At 40.9% G+C, this 22,080-nt stretch overlaps 1 non-coding gene across 1 annotated transcript; it reads left to right on the top strand.

The window, feature by feature from the left end:
• The first annotated feature begins 3,230 nt into the window (after positions 1 to 3,230).
• Positions 3,231 to 3,420, top strand: LOC115303283. Its single transcript, XR_003913972.1, has one exon. It is a non-coding gene; the product is annotated as a U2 spliceosomal RNA (small nuclear RNA).
• Positions 3,421 to 22,080: the final 18,660 nt, after the last annotated feature.

Genomic DNA, 22,080 nt, shown 5'->3' with positions numbered 1-22,080 from the left:
AGAGAGAGAGACAGAGACAGAGACAGAGACAGAGAGACAGAGAGACAGAGCATGAGCAAGGGAGAGGCAGAGAGAGGAGACACAGAATCTGAAGCAGGCTCCAGGCCTTGAGCTGTCAGCACAGAGCCTGATGCAGGGCTCGAACCCATGAAACGTGAGATCACGGCCTGAGCCAAAGTTGGACGCTTAACCGACTGAACCACCCAGGCGCCCCATCCAGATCTTTTTTTCATCTTGTAAAACCTCTGTACCTGTTAAACACTAACTCCCCATTTTTTCCTTCCCTCTCCTGGCATCCCCCATTCTACTTTCTGTGTCTATGAATGTGAGCTCTCTAGGAACCTCATAATGTGGAATCATACAGTATTTGTCCTTTTGTGTCTAGCTTGTTTAATGTCCTCAAGGTTCGTTCATGCTGTAGCATGTTTCAGAATTTTCTCCCTTTTTAAGACTGAACAATTTTCTTGTATGGAGACACCACATTAGGCTTAGCCATTCTTCACTCAGTGGATGCTTAGGGTGTCTTCCATGTCTTAGCTATTGTGAATAATACTGCTATGAACATGGCTATATAAATACCTACTTAAGTCCCTGCTTTCTGGGTACATACCTAGAAATGGAATTGCTCGATCATATGGTAATTCTGTTTTTAATGTTTTTGAGACTCTCTATACTGTTTTCCACAGCTGTACCATTTTACATTCCTACCAGTAGTGCACAGGGTTCCAGTTTCCCAACATCCTTACGGCTTATTATTTTCTTGAGGGTTTTGTTTGTTTTGTTTTGTTTATGGTAGGTAGCCATTTTGATGGGTGTGAAGTGGCATCTTGTAGTTTTGACTTGCATTTCCCTAATGAGCAGTGATGTTGAACATCTTTATGTGCTTACCAACCATTTGTGCAGTTCACCCTTGAACCACATGGATTGAACTGTGCAGGTCCAACTTACACATAGGTTTTTTTTGATAAATATAGTAGTATAGTACTATAAATATAAATATGTTATCTTTCATATAATTTTCTTAACATTTTAGTTTCTCTAACTTACTGTATTTTAAGAATACACACAACATACAAAATATGTGTGTTTACGTTATTGGTTAGGTTTCAGCTCAACGATAGGCTTTTTTTTTAACGGTAGGCTTTTAGTACTTAAGAAGTTTTGGGGGAGTCAAAAGCTATTCATTGATATCCTGCTGTGCCGGGGAGAGGTGGTGCCCCTAACCTCCGCATTGTTCAAGGGTCCACTGTGTATCTTCCTTGAGGAAAGGTCTCCCTGAGTCCTTTGCCCATGTTTGAATTGGGGTTTTGTTGTTAAGTTTTAGGAGTTCACTGTATGTTGGGATATTAATCCCTTATCAGATCTTTGATATGTGGGTATTCTCTAGCATTCTCTGGGTTACCTTTTTATACTCTGTTGATAATGTCTTTTGATGTACAAAATTTAAAAATTTTATGAAGTCTGATTGGGCTGTTTTTTCCTGTGTCTTTTGTGTCATTCAAGAAATCATTGCCCAGTCCAGTGTTTTGAAGCTTTTGCTGTATGTTTTCTTCTAAGAGTTTGATAGGTTTTTCTTAATAGTTTTTTTTTTTTTTAAAGTAGGCTCCACACTCAACGTGGGGCTCGAACTCACAACCCTGAGATCAAGAGTTGTGTGCTCTACTGACTGAGCCAGCTGGGTGCCCCAAGAGTTTGATAGTTTTAAATCTTACATTTAGATATTTGATCTACTTTGCAGTAGTTTTTGTAGATCATGTTAGGTAAGAGTCCAACTTCCTTCTTTTGCATGTGGATATCCAGGTTTCCTGGCACTATTTGTTGACTATTACTATGTTGAAATGAATGTTACTATGTTTAATATTTATTTTTACTGTTTCTCAGTTTTCATTTGTAATAAGGTAAATATTGATATAATCCACATGTGGGTTCATCAGTAATCTTTAAGAGTGTAAAGGGGACCAAAAAGTTGGAGCACCATTGACAGAATCTTCAAGTGTTTTCCCCAGACTTTGACTATAGTCCCTTTTTTTCAGTGGTGCTTCTTATTGGATCTGTGTCCTGAAGGATGCACAGTAGGAATACAGCCTCATCAGTGTGGGGTGAGGTCATTTGTTGTTCTGGACCTCAGATGCAGAGTGGAGTTAATTATGTTCCCCAGTGCATGGCGAAGTTTCTCTCTTTACTAATTAATATTCCCTTCCATCCCCTACTGTCACATTCTGGATATCTGAAGTTCTGGATATCTGTAGTTCCCCTCATTCTGGATATCTGTAGTTCCTAGAAATCACTTTAGAAAAATGTTTTTAAATGTTTGTTTATTTTTGAGAGAGGGAGAGACAGAACTGAGCAGGGGAGGGGCAGAGAGAGAGAGAGGGAGATACTGATCAAAAGCAGGCTCCAGGCTCCCAGCTGTCAAGACAGAGCCCGACACAGGACTCAAACTCACAAACTTTGAGATCATGACCGGAGCCAAGGTTGGACACTTAACCAACTGAGACACCCAGGTGCCCCTAGGACTCACTTTTATTCTGGTAGTGACAGCCTACCAGATAAGGATGCTGCTCTAGGTCCACTTAGTAAATATTAGTAAAACTGATTTAAAAAAAATTTTTTTTAAATGTCTTTTATTTATTTTTGAGGGACAGAGAGAGACAGCGCGAGCAGGGGAGGGTCAGAGAGAGAGGGAGACACAGAATCTGAAGCAAGTTCCAGGCTCTGAGCTAGCTGTCAGCGCAGAGCCCGACGCGGGGCTCGAACCCACAACCGTAAGATCATGACCTGAGCCGAAGCCGGCCACTCAACCTACTGAGCCACCCAGGCACCTCTAAAACTGATTATTTTTAAAGATAAACATATATAACTAGAAGCTATAGTTCTTTCTTCCTGTATCTTAGTGGCTTGTTTTTAGACTGCTTGGGGTTTACTCACCTCTTTCTGAACAAAGGCTCCTAGGTGACCCATTTGTTGCCACTGTACATGTTTCACTTGGTTAGCCCACAGATTGTTCTGGAACTAGTCCCTTTTCCTTCTTTAACCGCCTAAAATATATATTTTTTAAATGTTTTTAAAGTTTTCAGGTTGAATCCAACCTATTGGTTCGTAGATGTACTCCATTATCCAGCTCTTACTGTATGTAAGACACTCTGAGCAAGGCATTCTGGGCTGTGTAAGTCTGTACAAGCTGTGCTTCCTGCCCTTGGACCCGGAGTCCGACACGATTAAAGTGCTGGGTTGCTTCCCAGCCTTTTGGCCAAGATCAAGCATAGTATCTGTTCTTACCAGTTTAATATCTGACACGTCCTCTATCTGAAGACAGTATATTAAATGGATTTTTGGAACCAGGCGGTGAAGCAGGAGCTTGCTCCATCCGCTGCACGAGCCGCCTGGCATCGCAGTCCTTCCGAGGGTGATGCAGCCCCGCCCCCACTCGAGGGGGCTTGCAGAACATTAAGTACTGGCAAATAGGGAAAAGGAGATTTGCTTCATTGTCCTGTGTTTTTAGAAGGGTTTCCATTGTGTAATCTGTCTCGGTCTGTCTGTCTCTCTGTCCCTCTACCTGTGGGAGATTTTTCTTTTCACATCTATAAGTAACTTAAATATAAAATGTTCTAATAATACTCGTATTTGCATGAGGCCCCTCTTTTCAATTACAAAATATTTATAAAATATAAAATAATGTAACTAGTTGAGTTTTAGTTTTTTAGGTAAATGCCCACAGGTTTGGGCCTTTACAGAACTATCGCCAATTAGTTTATAATTACCAAATTCTTAAAATCTATAAATATTTATTAATTTATTTTTTTCTAGGTTGCAATAAAAATAATTGACAAAACTCAGTTGAATCCAACAAGTCTACAAAAGGTAAGACTGGTTCAGTATCCAGTGTTTTAAAAATGATTTTTAGTGCAAATCGCCATTAGATTTGTCCCTTCAGTCCCTCGGCTGTTACTTGTAACTATTATGTTTAGTGCAGTTAAGCTCCCTCCATGAATGCCGTTTAGATCTAGTACTGTATAAAACGTTTTTGGATTTTTTTTTTCTTCAGATGAAAATAATGATTAAATTTTAAATGTTCTTAATAGCACAAACGGAGAGCTGTATATTTTAATTGAATACTCTTAGATTCAACTAAAACAGAGTTTTTAAAACATATTTTTGTGTAATTACTCTTAATGTAGAGTTATACACCTTTCTTATAGCTAATACTGAGGTCTTTAAAGTCAGCACTTTGGCTTGATTAAACTCTGTCACTATGTCTAATTAAGGACTGATAATTATTAATTCATAGGAAAATATAAAAATGAAAATGATAGTTGAAAAACATGTTCGTAATGCACTGTTGCCATTTGTATCATCTAATGGAGATCCGAAATTCTCCACTCCGGTGCATGTTAGAGTTCTGTGGACGTCTTCTGAGCCTTGATGACTGGCTTAGAGAGATTTAATTGTTTAGATCAGGACCTTGGCATAGGTATTTCACTGATGCATTAGTGAATGATTAATGATCTTCATAATAAACTCCTCCTTGGTTTTTTTTAGTCTTGCAAAGTCGTTTTACATACTTTATTTGCTTTCTAGATTTGGCCAATCCTAGCTGGGGTTATAGAGACCTTAAACTAGGAACAGGTATTCCTAATATAAGTCCTGGCTCTGCCACTTAGTGAAATGTCTAACTTGACCTTGAGCTAACTGTCTCAAGCTAACTTTCTTGACTTCGGGTTTCTCATCTTTAAAACAGAGGTAGTTTCATCTGCTCATGATTGCTTATTATTTATTATTAATAACATAATGCACTTAAGAGAGCTTTATAAATTGCAAAGCATTTCTCAGGTAAGGTACTGTAAGCATATTGCCTTGTATAAATTCCTGATGTTTTCCTAATGGTTGTTTTCCATTTATATCATGGTAATTTTGAAGTCCTCTGTGTGTGTGTGTGTGTGTGTGTGTGTGTGTGTGTGTGAGAGAGAGAGAGAGAGAGAGAGAGAGGGAGGGAGGGAGGGAGGGAGAGAAGTAGGTGGGAGGGAGATTATCTTGCACTAAAAATGGTAAGCAAGCGATTCATCAGGCCAAAGTGAGTCTTAATGGCACTCAGGGTGGTCCTGGAATAGATCCCAAAATTGCAGTTCTTTGTTCTGAAGATAAAATTGTATCCGTTACTTTAAACTTTAATTTCTTCATGTATCTAAGGAATTGGTATTAATTAGAAAGTTAGGGGTTAATAAATTTGGTATTCAGGACTAAAATTAGTACATGAGAAGTTTATTGAGGTTTCTAGTTCAATATTTCGGATATTGACCCTTTATTGGATATATCTTCTTTCATGCAGTAGGTTGCTTTATTGTTTTCTTGCTGGTTTCCTTTGCTACGTAAAAGCTTTTTATTTTGGTGTAGTTTCAATAGTATGGTTTTGTTTTTGTTTCCCGCGCTTGAGGAGACGCATCCAGGAGAACGTTTCTGGGCCAGCAGCAGAGAAGTTACTGCCCGTGTTTGAGGAGCTTTGTGGTTTCAGGTCTGACGTGTAGGCCTTGACTCCGTTTTGAGTTTATTTTGTGTGTGGTGTGAGAAAGTGGTCCATTTTTGTCTTTTTTTTGTTGAGGAAGCTTCATCCTGTTTTGCAGATGGTTTCATCTTTTGCATGTAGCTGTAGTTTTCCCAGCACCATTTATTGAAGTATAGGGCATTGTTTTAAGTCGTACTATTAGTTCATATTCTTTTCTTATAAATTAAAAACATTCTCTATGTATTTCTTTACAATTCTTTTTCACGGAATTCCTTTCCCATGGACAGCTGCCGCAGGGTACAGCGCACGCGGCACCCTTGCCTTTGGGATAGCACCTCGTACGCCCTGGTTCGGCTTCGGGCTCGCTTGTGTCCCTGCCGCGCCTGTGTCGGGACAAGCTCTCTTCACATAGTAGGATTTTAAGCCTGGAAGCTTAGGGCGCTGCCTCAGAAGCTAACATCCACTTTAAGGAACATTCTGCCATCAACAAAATGAAATCTTTTGGACTGCCATACATAACAAAACGTGGACTGGCTTATTCAAGCAGTGTCTTCACACAGGTGTTAGTGTCACAGTATTCAGGCTTGCACATTGAATCATGCACATTTAGTAAATTCATATACGCAAACCTCAGTTGGTTGCACATTTTTTTATTTAAAAAGTTTTTTATGTTTTTTATTTATTTTTGAGAGAGAGAGAGACAGCACAAGCAGGGGAGGGTCAGAGAGAGGGGAAGACACAGAATCCGAAGCAGGCTTCAGGCTCTGAGCTGTCAGCACAGAGCCTGACACGGGGCTCGAACCCACAAACCGTGAGATCATGACCTGAGCCGAAGCTGGACGCTTAACCGACTGAGCCACCCAGGCGCCCCCAATTGCACATTTGTAAACTGATGTTATTTTTATAGAATTGTCATAGACAAGTCTCCATATTTTCTCTTTTTATTTTTCAGCAATTGCATTAACAAATGTTAGATTCGAGTAAGAGATATTTTTCTCCATTGTTTTTGTACTTTTCAACTTTGAACTACTATTCCTAAGATAAATGTTTTTGGTTATCCTTTTCTTTTCTTTTTTTTTTTTTTTTTAAGGTCAGTCTTTTTAGTGTTGTGTACCTATAATGGTTTTGAAAGCAGCGGGTATAAGAAATATGTTAGTCATCTTTCTGGTTTTACAGAGTCATTTTTAAATTTGATTATATGCAAGTAATCTTATTTTAGTCTGTCATTAAGAAGCAAGTTTGGCCCATTTTTAAAAATATATTTACCTATTAAAGACATTCCGGTATACTTGTGTTATCCATCTCAAGTTATTACTGTGCTTTGTCAGCCTTGGAGTAGACTGTTAACAGAGAGAGTGCAGAGCGATAGTTGGGAATGTTATAAAACCAGGCTTCACAGGTTCAGATCCAGGCTTAACCGAGCTTAGCCGTGGGACAAGTCACTTAACCTCTCCAGGTCTTAGTGTCCCCACTTACAAAATGGGGACAATAACAGTAGGTAATAGGGCTGTAGTAAGAATTAAATAAGTTAATATTTTATTTATTTAAAAAAGTTTTTTGAAAGCAGGGGTGGGGTGGAGAGAGAGAATCTTAAGCAGTCTCCACACTCAGTGCTGAGCCCAATGCAGGGCCCTTTCCCAGTGACCCTGGGATCATGACCTCAGCAGAAATCAAGAGTTGAACGCTTTAGCCTACTGAGCCACCCAGGCACCCCTTTTTTATTTTAAGTTTCTCTGTGAGTTCCAGTTAACATAAAGTGCAATATTAGTTTCAGGTGTTCAGTATAGTGATTCAGCATTTCCACACAAAACTCATGCCCATCACTATAGGTGCGTTCCTTCAATCCCTATTGTTGGTTTCATCCCTGTCCACCCAGTTCCCTCTGGTGAACCATCAGAATGTTCTCTCTGTAGTTACCAGTCTGTTTCTTGGTTTGCCCCTCTCTCCTTTTTTCCCTTTTGTTTGCTTGGTTTTAAATTTCACGTATGAAAAAAAATTCCATGTGAGTGAACTCTATGGTATTTGTCTTTCTCTGACTGATTTATTTTGCTTTGCATTCTACTCTCTAGTTGGATCCACATCTTTGCAAATGGCAAGATTTCATTCTTTTTTGTGGCTGAGTAATATTACTTGTATGTATATACATGTGTACATACACATACATACTACCTATTCTTTATTCATGTATCATTCGATGGACACTTGGGCTGTTATTGTATTTTGGCTATTGTAGATAATGCTGCTATAAAACTTAGGGATGCATGTACCCTTTGAATTAGTATTTTTCTATTTTGTGTGTGTGTGTGTGTGTGTGTGTGTGTGTGTGTTTTAATTTTTTTTAATGTTTTATTTATTTTTGAGAGAGAAAGAGACAGTGTGAGCAGGGAGGGTCAGAGAGAGAGGGAGACACAGGATCTGAAGCAGGTTCCAGGCTCTGAGCCAGCTGTCAGCACTGAGCCCGACGTGGGGCTCGAACCTAGAAACTGTAAGATCATGAAGTCAGATGCTTAACCAACTGAGCCACCTACGTGCCCCTGAATTAGTATTTTTGTATCATTTGGGTAAATACCCAGTTGTATGATTGCTGGGTTGTAGGGTAGTTTTATTTTCTTTTAATTTTTTTTTAATGTTTGTTTATTTTTGAGAGAAGAGAGACAGACAGCATGAGTGGGGGAGGGGCAGGAGAGAGGGGACACAGAATCTGAAGCAGGCTCCAGACTCTGAGCTGTCTGCACAGAGCCTGACTCTGGGCTGGAACTCATGAACTTGCAAGATCATGACCTGAGCTGAAGTTGGACACTTAACCAACTGAGCCATGCAGATGCCCCTAGGGTTGTTCTGTTTTCAACTGAGGAACCTCCATACTGTTTTCCAGAGTGGTTGCACCAGTTTGCATTCCCACCATTAGTGCAAGGGGGTTCCCCTTTTGCCATGTCCTCACCAGCACCTGTTTCCTATGTTGTTGGTTTTAGCCTTCTCATAGGTGTGAGGGCATATCTCATTGTAGTTTTGATTTGGTAATGGTAAATGATGATGAATTTCTTTTTATGTGTCTCTTGGCCATCTCGATGTCTTCTTTGGAAAAAAAATGTATGTTCATGTCTTCTGCCCATTTTTTAATTGGATTATTTGTTTTTTAAGTGTTGAGTTTTATAAGTTCTTATATATTTTGGATACTAGCACTTTATTGGGTATGTCATTTGTAAATATCTTCCATTCAGTAGGTTGCTTTTAGTTTTGTTGACATTTCCTTTGTTGTGCAGAAGCTTTTTATTTTGCTGTAGTCCCAATATCTTATTGATTTTGTTTCTTATGCCTCAGGAGACCTATCTAGAAAGAAATTATTACATAAATAAGTTAACATTTAAAAGCCCATGAAAGAGCAGAAAGTGATACCTGGCACACGATAAGGACTGAATGAATTCTTGCTGTTATTGTGTGTTCTTGTTTTCTTGGTTTGGAGGGGCGAAGTGTGTTTTTTGTTTGTTTGCATAACATTTTCCCCTCACAGGAAATAAGAAAAGCTTAAGAATTGAGTGGTGGGTTCTGGCTCAGTCTCTTTTATTGCAGCGTACTGTTGTTGGTAGTGGCTAGCGTTTGAGCATTTAGTGAATGTTGAGTGTTTTTCTAAGTGTATTGCCTGTGTGAACTCATTGCATTAGTTTGCTCAAGTCACTACAACAAAGCGCCATAGATAGGGTGGCATTAACAACAGACCTTTACTTCACACAACTCTAGAGGCTGGGAAGCCCAAGACCAGGGTGCCAGCCTGGTTGGGTTCTGGGAGAGCGCTCTTTCTGGCTTGCAGAGGGCTGCTGTCTCACTGTGTGTTCATGTGACAGAGAAGGAGACACATCTACTTAGAAGGGCACTGATCCCATCATGAGGACCTACCCTAAGACCTCATCTCCAAATACCATCGCTTTGTGGGGTAGGGGTTCAACATACAGATCTTGGGGAACACAGTTCAGTCCATAGCATTCATTTCACTCTTTGTAACTTCATAAGGTAAGTTCTGTTATTCAGGAAATAGAGGCTAGAATGATTAAGAAACTTGCCAGAAGTCCCTTAAGTAATAAGTGATGGGCACTTGGGCAGTCCTTCCACGGCAGGTGTGGCTAGCTTTAAGTCACACATTAGTGAGCTCTGAATGAAAATGTTTGCCACTGTTGGGATGATAGGACATTTTGGTAGGCAGTGTCCCATGGTCACCACTGAGTGTTCGTTATGTGGGGACTTCTTGTCATTAGGTACTAGAGCCTGTGCCTCCCATGTTCTTAAACATGGATGCGTTGAACTTTTTCACATTAGCTAGTCTGATAGGTATGTTTGCATTTTCATACTCTGCCACAGATTTTCCAGTAAAGAGTACTGATTCTGAGAAGTAGAGATAGTTCAGCTCTCTAGCTAATGAGTGGTGGGTAAAGATGGACATCCTGGTCTGGCTCCAAAATACAGGCTCTTGTACTCCATTGTGCCACCTCACTGGAATTAGTAAATGTTCCTAATTCAGGATTTGTGAAAGCTGGACTGGAAGTAACCTGAGACTTTCCTTTGTGTCAACAATAGAGAAGTTAATAGTTTAAAGTTTGGAGGAATATTTCAAGTACTTAAAAGAAGTAGGCCAAGGGGAGCCTGGGTGGCTCAGTCAGTTAAGCCTTAAGCTCAGGTCATAATTTCATGAGTTCAAGCCCTGTCTGCTTCAGATTCTGTGTCTCCCTCTCTCTTCTCCCCTCCCCAACTTGCATTCTGCCCCCCTCTGTCTCAAGAATAAATAAACATTAAAAAAAAAAATAGTGGGCCTTTACCTCTCCCTCCAAACATTGCCAGGTTTTTATGCAGATTTGTTCATTTGTTCAACAAACACTCATTATTAAATACCTACTGTATGCCAAACAGTGTTGTAAGCAGTGTGGCTACAACAGTGAACCAAGCGAAGTTCCTGGTTGAATGGCGTTGACATCCTAGTAGGGGAGCAGCAGCGAATAAATACATAGTGTCATGTCATGTCATTGCTATGAGGAAAATAAAGTGAGATGTATTAGCTATTTTCTTTTCTATTTTTTAAGGTTAATTTATTTAAAATTTAAAAAAATTTTTAAATTTATTTTTGAGACACAGGGCGAGCAGGGGAGGATCAGAGAGAGAGGGAGATACAGAATCTGAAACAGGCTCCAGGCTCTGAGCTGTCAGCACAGAGCCTGACATGGGGCTCGAACTCACAAACTGTGAGATCATGACCTGAGCAGAAGTCGAATGCTTAACCGACTGAGCCACCCAGTTGCCCCAAGGTTAATTTATTTAGACAGGGAATGAGGAAGAGGCAGAGAGAGAAGGGGAGAGAGAGAATCCCAAACAGGCTTGGCACGGTCAGTGCAGAGACTGATGTGGCCTAAACCCACGAACCACGAGATCATGGCCTGAGCCGTAATCAAGAGTCAGATGGTTAATCAACGGAGCCACCCAATGCTCCTTATTTTCTGTTTTCTTGATGCTCCTGCACCTGGGGCTATGGTGCCTGGCAGAGACTGTCCCTCCCTGGGCACTAATTCTGAGAAATAGTAGACTGCTCTTGTGAGGGTTCTGTTTATATGCAAAGGAATTAATCCAGAGCTCATACTCAGAACCACCTCCTTCATCTGGCTCCTAAACTCCAGGAGTTCCTCTACCCTAATCATCCTAGGGCCCGGTGCCAGACCGTTAGAGACCATATTTCTACTGCAGAGCCTACTAAAATGGTTTGGACAAGCCAGTCCCCAGTCTGTTACCCTCCCTGGCCTTGCCTTTCCTGTGGAAACCCAAGATAAAGAGTCTTTCCCATGATTCCCCCTTGCTACTTCTGTGTCCTAACTGACCCTGGTGCTTCCCCGTGTGGCCCTGCATGGCACTGTGTGCCCCCTTCTCTTGTGAACTGCAGGAACAAATACTCTTACAGTGCTAGTCCTGATGTCGGAGCTCATCGTATCTCAGTGACCTGCATTTTAAAACACAGGCTGAGGAGATACTATTTCAAGGAACATGTAGATTTCAAATGGAAAATAGGGATGGCCTTTCACTAATTCATTTAAGAAACATCGTGTCTGGGGCACTTGGGTGGCTAAGTCGGTTAAGCATCTGACTTCACCTACGGTCATGATCTCACAGTTCATGGGTTTGAACCTCACATTGGCTCTCTGCTCTCAGCACAGAGCCTGCTTCAGATCCTCTGTCTTCCTCTCTCTCTGCCTCTCTCCCACTTGCGCTCACTCACTCTCAAAAATTAAGAAACATTAAAAAAGGAAGGAAGAGGGAGAAGGAAAGAAAAGAAAGAATGATGAGTCAGATAAGTGCAGTGGACTCTGGGTGAACCTGTGTGGTTTGCAGTAAAATTTTACCTAGGCTTGAACGAGCTAAGTATTTTTTTTTTTACCATGTAAAGATGGAAAGACCTTTGCAGTCACCTTGTGGTCTGGGGAACTCACTCCTTGTTGGCCAGCCCGCACACACAGCCCAGGGCGCGGCAGCAGGTGCAGGAGCTGCGCGGGGCGGTGGTGCAGGGCCCCGAGCCGTGTGCAGGCAGATGCGCCTGAGCTCACGTTGGGCCCCCGGGAGCCCTTGGTGCCAGGCTCTTTCAAGGAACAGTCATCTGTGTGCAATAAGCTTTTCAGTGATTCTCTGTCCTTCCCTTGGGTCCTTCTGAATGTTAGAAATATCCTTCTCGGTGGCAGAAGCTTAATTGTCACCTTATCCTGCCGTAAACAATTGAAACAATAATTCCTTTTCTGTTAAACTAGAGCCACTTAATTAAAAGCAAGAGATTTATAACATGTAAGGAAATACTTGTTTAAAATATGTATTTATGACATCTGATTAGTTAGCCAGTTTTAACACATTTAGGGACAGAGGCACACTTCTTCGTTACAGTGTCTTGTTCCAGTGTTGGATGGCTCTAGTTAATTTTTCCCCTTGTTGGCACTAGCATCTGTCTTCTAGAAACATCTACAACACTGTTCTCTCTTCTGCCATATGGAGCTTTAGAGGTTCATTCTACCACTCCACACATAGCCAGCTATTTGGAGTTAGTCTTCTTGGTCCCTTCTCCCAAGTTAATACTCAGACTCTTGGGCCAGCCACAGTAATTGCCCTCAACGTAGGCCTGGTTATCGAAGGCCTACAACTGATTTTTTTTTTTTTTTAGTGTTTATATGCATTTTGGGAAAGAGCACATACACAGCAAGTGAGGGAGGGGCACAGAGGAGAGAGAATTCCAAGCAGGTCCCACACCATCAGAACAGGTCCCAATGCAGACTGTGACCCGAGCTGAGACCAAGAGTCAGCAGCTTAACTGACTGCATCACCCAGGCACTCCTGATTTATTTTCCTTACCTGAATTTGATTCCTGCTAAAGTTCATTTTATTGGTTTTCTACCACAATTCCAGTCTATTGAGGCATTTTTAAATAGTGAATCCTCTGTGTTAGTTGTCACTTCCAGTTTGGTCCTGGATAAACTGGTAAGGATGTCTTCATCCAGTTAAAATATATGACAGGCCCTTGATTGGAGCATCCATCCATCCTGTAGTTGATCCTGCTGACCAAGGAGCAAAGCATTTTTTGAGTAAGATTCAAGCACCATTCTTCATTCCAGACTGTTAGTAAGAGAGAGAGGGAAATCCTTGCATTTTAAAAAAATTTAGTAAAAAACACGGGGTAAAAAAGACATTAAGTTCAAGTATATGCAAAATATACAGTAGGTTGCCAAAGGATTATTAAAACATTATTGGCTATCGATTCCTTTTATGAGGGTATCTGGGGGAAATCCTACTTATTCCCACCCAGCCTGTTTTCTTTTCTTTTTTAACATGTATTTACTTTTGAGAGAGAGACAGAGAAAGACATGGAGTGTGAGTGGGGGATGGACAGAGAGGGGGGAGACACAGAATCCCAAGCAGGCTTCAGGCTCTGTGCTGTCAGCACAGAGCCCAAGGCGAGGCTTGAACTCACAAACCATGAGATCAGGACCTGAGCCGAAGTCAGACGCTTACCCGACTGAGCCTCCCAGGTGCCCCAGCCTGTTTTCATTTTAAAGCTGGTGTTTGTTTTGGAGTCACTGCTAATGCTCAGAGCTCTGTGACACTAGTGGCCTTTGTGGCACCCAGAAAATGTTAGTTGTGAGACATATCAGGGACGATCTGCATACTTTGAAGGATGAGAGACAACCAGTTCATGCTTTTCATGTGGGGTGCGGTGCAGTCACTGCTACTGCTACCACCGCTGCGTTGCTCGGGTTGTTTTTTGCTTCAGCCTCCTAGAACCAGTCATTCCCAGTGCGTGTTGTGTGGTGGAATCATCTGTGGAGTTAAAAAAGAAAAAAGCCCATGTTTCCTTCAGGAACCGCCCCCCAAGCCAATTCTGGCCTGATAGGCTGGCGGTGAAGGAGGATCCCAGATGGGAATGGCCTCTAGACTTCGTTTGGTTCCCCTGTAAGTTCTTAATTTCTCTTACCTTCCACAAGGTCACCTGTTGTGAAGATGACCCTCCCTCGGTGTTCTAAGGTTTAGACACTGCTGCTGCGGCCGGCATTTCCTCCTCCTCCCCACCTCTTCTCCTGGGAATGCCTCCATATCTGATATCTGGACTTCATTCCTTCCCTTTTCCCATCAGATGAAGCACAAGTCATTTTGGGAATCCTTTTCATTGAACAGCTCTGTTCATCCTTTCCTTTCTTAATACCTCTTGTTTCCAGACTGACCTGCAGCAAGCTCCCAGATCAAGCTGTTAACGAAAGTAGTTCAGAGAGTTCTGCTACTTAGACTAGTGTCTGTGTCCAGACGAGTGTAATGAGTCTGGTAAACTGAAACAGTATAGTAAATGGAATCCAAAACCCTTCTTGATTATACATATCCAAAATATTGAGAATAAAAATGTATGTATGGGGTGCCTGGGTGGCTCAGTCGACTGAGCATTAGACTCTTGATTTCAGCTCAGGTCATGATCCTAGCGTCCTGGGATCAAGTCATGCACTGGGCTCCATGCCAGCAGGGCTCCTGCTTAAGGTTCTTCTCCGCCCCCCTTCCCTCTCTCTCCCTCCCACCCAAACCCCTCTCCCCTGCATGTACACACCCACGTTCTCTATAAAAATAAAATGAAAAAAAAAAAGGTTTTTTTTTTTTAAAAAAAGTATGTATATTTTTTCATTTCAAAAGTTGTAGTAGAAATGCAAGAAAAGGGGCGCCTGAGTGGCTCAGTCAGGTAAGCCTCCCACTCTTCGTTTCGGCTCAGGTCTTGATCTCACAGTTTATGACTTTGAGCCCTGCATTGGGCTCTGCTTGGAGCCTGCTTGGGATTCTCTCTCCCTGCCCTTCCCCCTCTTGCTCGTGCATTTTCTCTCTCTCTCTGTCTCTCTCAAAAGAAATAAATAAACTTAAAAAAAGAAAGAAAGAAAGAAATGTAGGAAAATACAGTTTCCATGTCTTCACTGCTTTAGGGGGAACTTTAAAAAATTTTTTTAAATGTTTTTTTATTTATTTTTGAGAGACAGAGAGAGACAGCGTGAGCAGGGGACGGTCAGAGAGAGAGGGAGATACAGAATCCGAAGCAGGCTCCAGGCTCCAGGCTCTGAGCTAGCTGTCAGCACAGAGCCCGATGCGGGGCTCGAATCCACAATCGTGAGATCATGACCTGAGCCGAAGCCGGATGCTTAACTGACTGAGCCACCCAGGTGCCCCTCGGGGGAACTTTTTAATTTATTGTCAACCTTATTTGTGCTTTGGCAGGAAATAATGCAGCTTGACATTTAAAGTAGATTGTAAATTAAGAATATATATATTTTTTATAAATTATACCAATTATAATTATATATATGTACCCGTGATTCATTGTTATTTTAGAAAAGCCACTAAAGAGCCAAATATTTTAAGTAGGTTAAACTTAAAGCATAACATGAACCCATTTACAGAAAATTGAAAATTGGGCACAAATTAGGCCTTTGGTAGAGAACAGGTACAGGACCTGTAGCTGTCAGAATCACAATCCCACACTGAGTATTTGTCACGTGCCAGGTACTGTTCCAGGCTTCCCACGAATCCAGCTCCTTGAACTGGGTGGGTACCAGAGTCCCAGGGAGGTCAGGTTGCCTAGACCTGGTCATTGCTAGAGCCAGGCTAGGGCCAGGTATCATGCTACAGAGGTAAGATTCTTAATGGCTGTGTACACCACCCGCAGCACACATAGCCTGTTTCTCACATCAGACCCATGACGTAGCTATTTTTATCTATGTTTTACAGATGAGCAGGCTCAAGTTTTCTAACATTTTGTAGCTTATTCAGTCATCCAGTGAGGAAGCGACTGCACTGGTGTTAGAACCTAAAACTTTAATTTCCCCTAATCTTTTTCTTCCATGTCCCTTTGGAAGGAATCAGGCCCAGCACCTTCCATGTGGGAAGAATAGCAAAGGGAGTGTACTGAAGTTCAGCTTACACATGGTAGATCCCCAGTAAAATCTGTTCTTTATTAATTACCAAGTTTATTTTAACACTAAGTTAATATTTTCTCATATTACCCTGATTGATTCCAGGAATCTTGACCACCAGAACCTGGGGTTTTGGGAGTAGGAGAATCTCTTTGTCTTAGAAATATTTATTCCTGAAAATCTACATTGCTGCTGCTCTTATATAAAAAAATTTTTTTAAACTGCTTAATTTTTATTAATCAGCTAAATCTAAGCAATTATTTAAAATTCCGTTTTAATTTTCATTAAATGCTTTTTTACATAAGAAAATGTTAGATGTGGGGCATTTGGGTGGCTCACTTGGTTAAGTGCCGACTTGTGAGTTTGAGCCCCACCGTTGGCTCTCTGCTGTCAGCATGACTTGGATTCTCTATCTTCCCCACTCTCTCTCTCTCAAAAATAAACAAACATTAAAGAAAGAAGAAAAGGGGCACCTGTGAGTTAAGCATCCAACTTTGGCCCAGGCCATGAGCTTGTGCGCAGTTCACGTGGGTCCGAGCCCCGTGCAGGCCCTGTGCTGACAGGTCAGTCTGGAGCTGCTTCAGATTCTGTGTCTCCCTTCCCCTGCCCCCTGTTCATGCTCACTTGGTCACACGTGTGCTCTCTCTCTCTCAAAAATTAGTGAACGTTAAAAAAAATTTTTTAAGGAGAAAATGATGTTAACAGTGTAAATATTATAGGAAATGAACACCCTTTTACCATAAGAAATGGATCATCATCAATACCTATAAATCACTCCCACTCGGGCCTTCCCAAACTTGATTCCCACCCCCCCCCACCTCCCCCCGGACCAGGTAACCACTGACAAGAATTTTGTGTTGTTTTCTTGGTTGTCTTTATAATTTTGCCATATGTGGATTCCCTCATCAAAATAGTGTAAAGGTTTTATTTTTTAATTTTTCCCCAAAATGTTGTAAAGGTTTTAAACACTATTTAAGTGTAATCACGTTTTATATATATATCCTTCTTCTGTTTGTTTTCTTTTGTCCAGATTGTGTTCCATGTTGACATACTTAACTCTAAATCACTTTCTCTACTATTCTCATTTTCATGCTTATGTAGAATTCTATTACATGCATACACCATGAATTAGATAGTCACTCTGGTTCAGAAACATTTGGGTTGCTCTTAGCTATTTGCATTAATGCTGTTGCTGTGAGTTGTCCTGTTCCATGTCCTAGTGCACTTGTGCAAGAGTTTCTAAGTGATAAATGTGTCTCCAGCGGTGAAATGATTGGTTCAGAGGCTCTGTTTATTAGCCAGATTGTTTCCAGAGCAATCGTTTACTTGGCCTTCCCACCAGTAGCACATAGGTGACCGTGCAAGTAATGTCACGCCCATATCAAAATCGGAATCTGTCTGATTTTTTAATTCTTGCCAATCTGGTGGGTATAATAATAGCATTTCATTGTGATTTTTATTTACATTTTTCTGATTACTGAGGAAGTCTTACATCTTTTCATATTGTTATTAGGTTTCGTTTCTTCTTCCAGATGCCTCAGTTTCAAGTGGATTTTTTTCTTAATCATTTTAGGAGATCATTCTGGACACTAAGATACATGGTAGATGTCTTCTTGCAGTTCTCTTTTTATTGTCTTGATGTTGTCTTTTGATAAAAAGTAGAGGTTCTTAATTTAATGCACCTGAGTTGATTGGTCTTTTCTTAGAAGGTTTGTGGATTTTGTCTTCTTTAAGAAATTCTTCCTAGGACGCCTGGGTGGGTCAGTTGGTTGAACATCCAAATCCTGGTTTCGGCTCAGGTCATGATCTGTGTGGTGACAGCCTGCAGCCTGCTAGGGATTCTGTCTTCCTCGCTGCTCTTGCCCACTCACACCCATAGCAAATTCTTTCTCTCTCTCTCAAAAGTAAATTAAAAAAGAAAAAAGAAATTCTTCCATACCTGTGGCCATAAAGATATTTTTCTATTGTCTTAAGGTTTTTGTAATCTCTAATCTATCTGGAAGTTGTGTGTATTGTGACATAGGGATCCAATTTCATGTTTTTGTTTTTTTTTGGTTTTTTTTTGGTTTTTTTGGTGTGTGCTACAACTTACCCCCGGAGCCTCCTGTCCCTCCTGACGCTCGGTGCGGAGTCCCCACGCCTCGCACAGCCTGGCGCACACGCGCTTTGTTTGCTGAAGCGGCTACTCTGGGTCACTTAGCAGTCGCTATTTTAAAAGCAATTATTTTAAATTTATTTTCATATTTTTCATATTAGTTTAGTGGCACATGATAAATAGAACCCCAAAATACATGAGAAGTAAAATCTGAGGTAAATTTACAGGAACACATGAGTGACAAAGGAGACTTACCTCTCTCAGGCCATGTATGACACATTAAGTAGGAGAAAAAAGAATAGATCTTATTATACTAGCCTCTGTTACAACTGTGTGCAGTTTTTTCTTAACGCACCCATTTCTTAGGATATGTTATAACTATGTGCCAAGAAATTATTGTAATAGCTGTCAAAATCTGTGATGACTACAAGGTAATGATTTCTTCAGAGTGGCATGAGACATACCTTGCATAACTGTAAGCAGTACTCCTGTTAATATGATTAATAAGCCCGAGGAAACGATCTTTCCAGGCTACATTTTCTTTCTTCTTTATTTTTTTAATTTCTTAAATTTTAAATAGGCTCCGTGTCCAACGTGGGGCTTGAACTCATGACCCAAAAATTCAGAGTCTCATGTTCCACAGACTGAGTCAGCCAGGCGACCCTGCAGGCTACATTTTCTGAATGGAGAGCAGTGAAAATAGAAGCCAATAAAAGTAGAAATAAACTAAAAGTAGAGACATGTGGAACTTAAAACACAGAATTCATAGGTCAGTTATTAAAATGCAAACCAAAATTGCAATATGTCAAGACATATTAACACTAATAAACTACATATCAGAACCTATAGAATACTGCTTTTGGTGCTCAAGAAAATTTGTAGCTTTAAACACATTATTAAACAAGAAAGAATGGCAATAAATACATTAAATGTTAAACTAAGAAGAGGGAACAAAATACATCTTGGGAAATATTAATAATATAAGGAACTAATAAAGGCAGGAACTCACGAATTTGAGAAATAGAAGAAAAGAGAAATCTAAAGCTTTGGTTTTTGTTGTTACTTTTGAGGGGGGATGAAAAGGGAGGCAATAAAAAAGATAAACCACCTATTTGCCTTAGTGGGGGAAGGGAGAGAAAATATCAAGTATGGAATGAGGGTCATGGAAAAGACCACATAGAGAGAAATTAAAATTATTACAAGGGAACCTTTCGTGCAAATAAATTAGAACCAACCTAAGAAATGGATAATGTTCTAGGAAAACATAAGTTACCAAAATTAACTCTAGGGAAGAATCTATATGCACTTGTAACAAGAGAAGAAATTGAGAAAGTGGTAAAAAGGCCAGATGCCTGCCTCAAATTGCCAAACCCAGAATTTCATGTTTGACTTCTTTCAAACCTTCAGTGAACAGCTAGTACCATTTCTGTTAGCTATTTCAGAACTAAGAAAGAAGGGGAATTTTCTAACCCCCCCCCTTTTAATAAACCTTTTGAAAGCTTGAGTGGTGAAGGGCCAAAGAGGGAGAAAGAATCTCATGAGGGGCAGAGCGACTGGGAGGGAGAGAGAAAAAGGGAGAAAGAGATCCCACCAGGGACAGAGGGAGAGAGAGAGGGAGAGAGTGTGGAGCCTGAAGTAGGGCTCAAACTCATGAACTATGAGATCATGATCTGAACTGAAGTCAGATGCTTAACTAACTGACTGTGCCACCCAGGCACCCTGGAAATTCCAATTCTTTTCACAAATTAAGAAACACTGCTATCAAAATGCTTTGGAAACAGGGAAGAAAACCACTTTCAATCTCAACATCCATTTAAAAACTGGAAATTAAAAGTATTAGCATATAGGACTTAGAATTAAACATTAGAATATTTGTCTTTTCCCCCTCCTCCCATTTACTGTATAGTGGTAAAGGAATTAAAAAAAGAAGTGACAGAATTAGAAGACTAGCTGACAAAGAATTGGACCTAGTTTTGTTAGATGGAGTGTGTGTGTGTGTGTGTGTGTGTGTGTGTGTGATGTTTAATAAATTCAGCAAACCAGACTAAGCTGAAACCAAGCCCCTACGAACAGGAGTTAAGGGTGGAGGTAGATAGAGGCTGGCAGCAAAAAGAATCGTGCCGAGTCATGCCGCAGGATTCAGAAAACTGAGAAATAAGTTCTAGCTCCTTTTGTGGGCGGAGTTACAAGTGGAACTGGAAACAAGGACTGGCTGACAATTTGTGCAAAGGCCCTGTGCCGCCTTTTGCAGCCTGCCCAGTTAGGCAGCTTCCCCTTCTCTGCCCCCGATGTTGGGCAGTTTGTTTTCTGAAGAGAGTAAATCTAAGAGTTTCTAGACTTGGGGACCCTCTGTGCTCACCTCCCAGAACTTTGTTAGCCCCTCGTAATATTGCCTCAAAAGGAAGTAGGAGATTTCTTTTCTGGGAAAATAGACTTAAAAGAAAATACAGATAACGGGGCACCTGGACGGCTCATTTGGTTAAGCATCCAACTCTTGATTTCAGCTCAGGTTATGATCTCAAAGATCATGATTTTGAGCCCTGTTTTGGGCTCAGCACTGGTAGTGCTTAGCCTGCTTAGGATTCTCTCTCTCCCCGCCTCTCGCCTCTCCTTTACCTTAAAAAAAATATAGGTAGAGACATTTGGGTGTTTTCCACCAGAGCTCCTTAATCTCTGCCCAGTCATCTTGTGGTCCAGCCCTCTTATACATAGCTTTCGTCCAGAGTTTTGGTGGCTCTCTCTCTCTCTCTTTTTTATGTTTGTTTATTTTAGAGAGAGAGAGAGAGTGCTAGTGTGCGCACAGAGGAGAGGCAGAAAGAGAGAGGGAGACAGAATCCGAAGCAGGCTCCGGGCTGTCAACACAACACTCAAACTCAGGAACTGTGAGATCATGACCTGAGTCTAAGTCATAGGTACCCAGGCCCTCCCCCATCCCCTTTTTAATGTTTGTTTATTTTTGAGAGAATTTTTGAGAGGTACCTCTCTTAAATATGGAAATATAGGACAACCAGGAATCTCTAGATATTTGAGAATAACCAGAGACTAAAACCAACAGGAATGAAAAAGAAAAAATGGTAGAGGAAACTAGACTACTTAAAAGAAAAACTATAATTTGTGTCTTCAAAGATTTAAAAAGGAAGGTAATAACAACAACCATCAATTATATTCATGAAAGAACATGATGCATTGAAAAAGGACCATTGAGGAAGGGTGATTTATGGTATTGGGAAGGAGGTCAATAAAAGGGTTGGAAAATAAAAGTCAAGAAAATTTCTCAGAAAGTAACATAAAAATTCAAAGACTATGAGAATGAAGGAAGATATGGTATAAAATTGAAGTGTCTCTCCAGGAGGTGTAGTTTGGGATGAAGAGGGGTAGGTGTGGTAAAAAGAACTGACGAGAGGAGAGGAAGTTATCAAGGAAGCGCCAAAGGTGGTTTCCCAGAACCCTGGAATCTGTGTTTTCTGAGGAGAGGCTGGGTGTCCAGTGCAGAATGACTAAAGGCCTACGATACATCTGGACTGAATGCTAGTGTACGACACATACTAAATCTCGGGTGCATTAGGGTTCAGATACCTCAAGGTGAAGGAAAATGAAGAGGAAGAATTAGGTCACAAACAGAATTGTAACCAAATGGCTCACACTGCTGTGCGCATTGCTGTGAGCTGGAAGACAGTGCAGCGAGGGCTTTAAAGTCCGACTGAACTGCGTGGTCACGGGCACGAGATTGAACTTGGACCCTGTCTTACACCACTGACAAAAATTAACTCAAAGTGGATTAAGGACTTAAACAGAAGACCTGAGCCATAAAGCTCCTGGAAGAAAACATAGGGAAAAGCTCTTTGACATTGGCTTTGGCAATGATTTTTTGGGTATGATACCAAAAGCACAAGCAACAAAAGCAAAATCAACTAGTGGAAGTCCAGAAAACTTAATACACAGTAAAAGAAGCAGTGAACAAAATAAAAAGGGAACCCACAGAATGGGAGAAAATATTTGTAAACCATATATCTGGTAAAGGATTGATATCTAAAGTA

This window comes from Suricata suricatta, chromosome 9 (genome assembly GCF_006229205.1).
Source record: "Suricata suricatta isolate VVHF042 chromosome 9, meerkat_22Aug2017_6uvM2_HiC, whole genome shotgun sequence".
Taxonomy (NCBI): domain Eukaryota; kingdom Metazoa; phylum Chordata; class Mammalia; order Carnivora; family Herpestidae; genus Suricata; species Suricata suricatta.
Note: the sequence above shows the minus strand (reverse complement) of the source record. Positions and strands in the feature narration are given on the sequence as shown.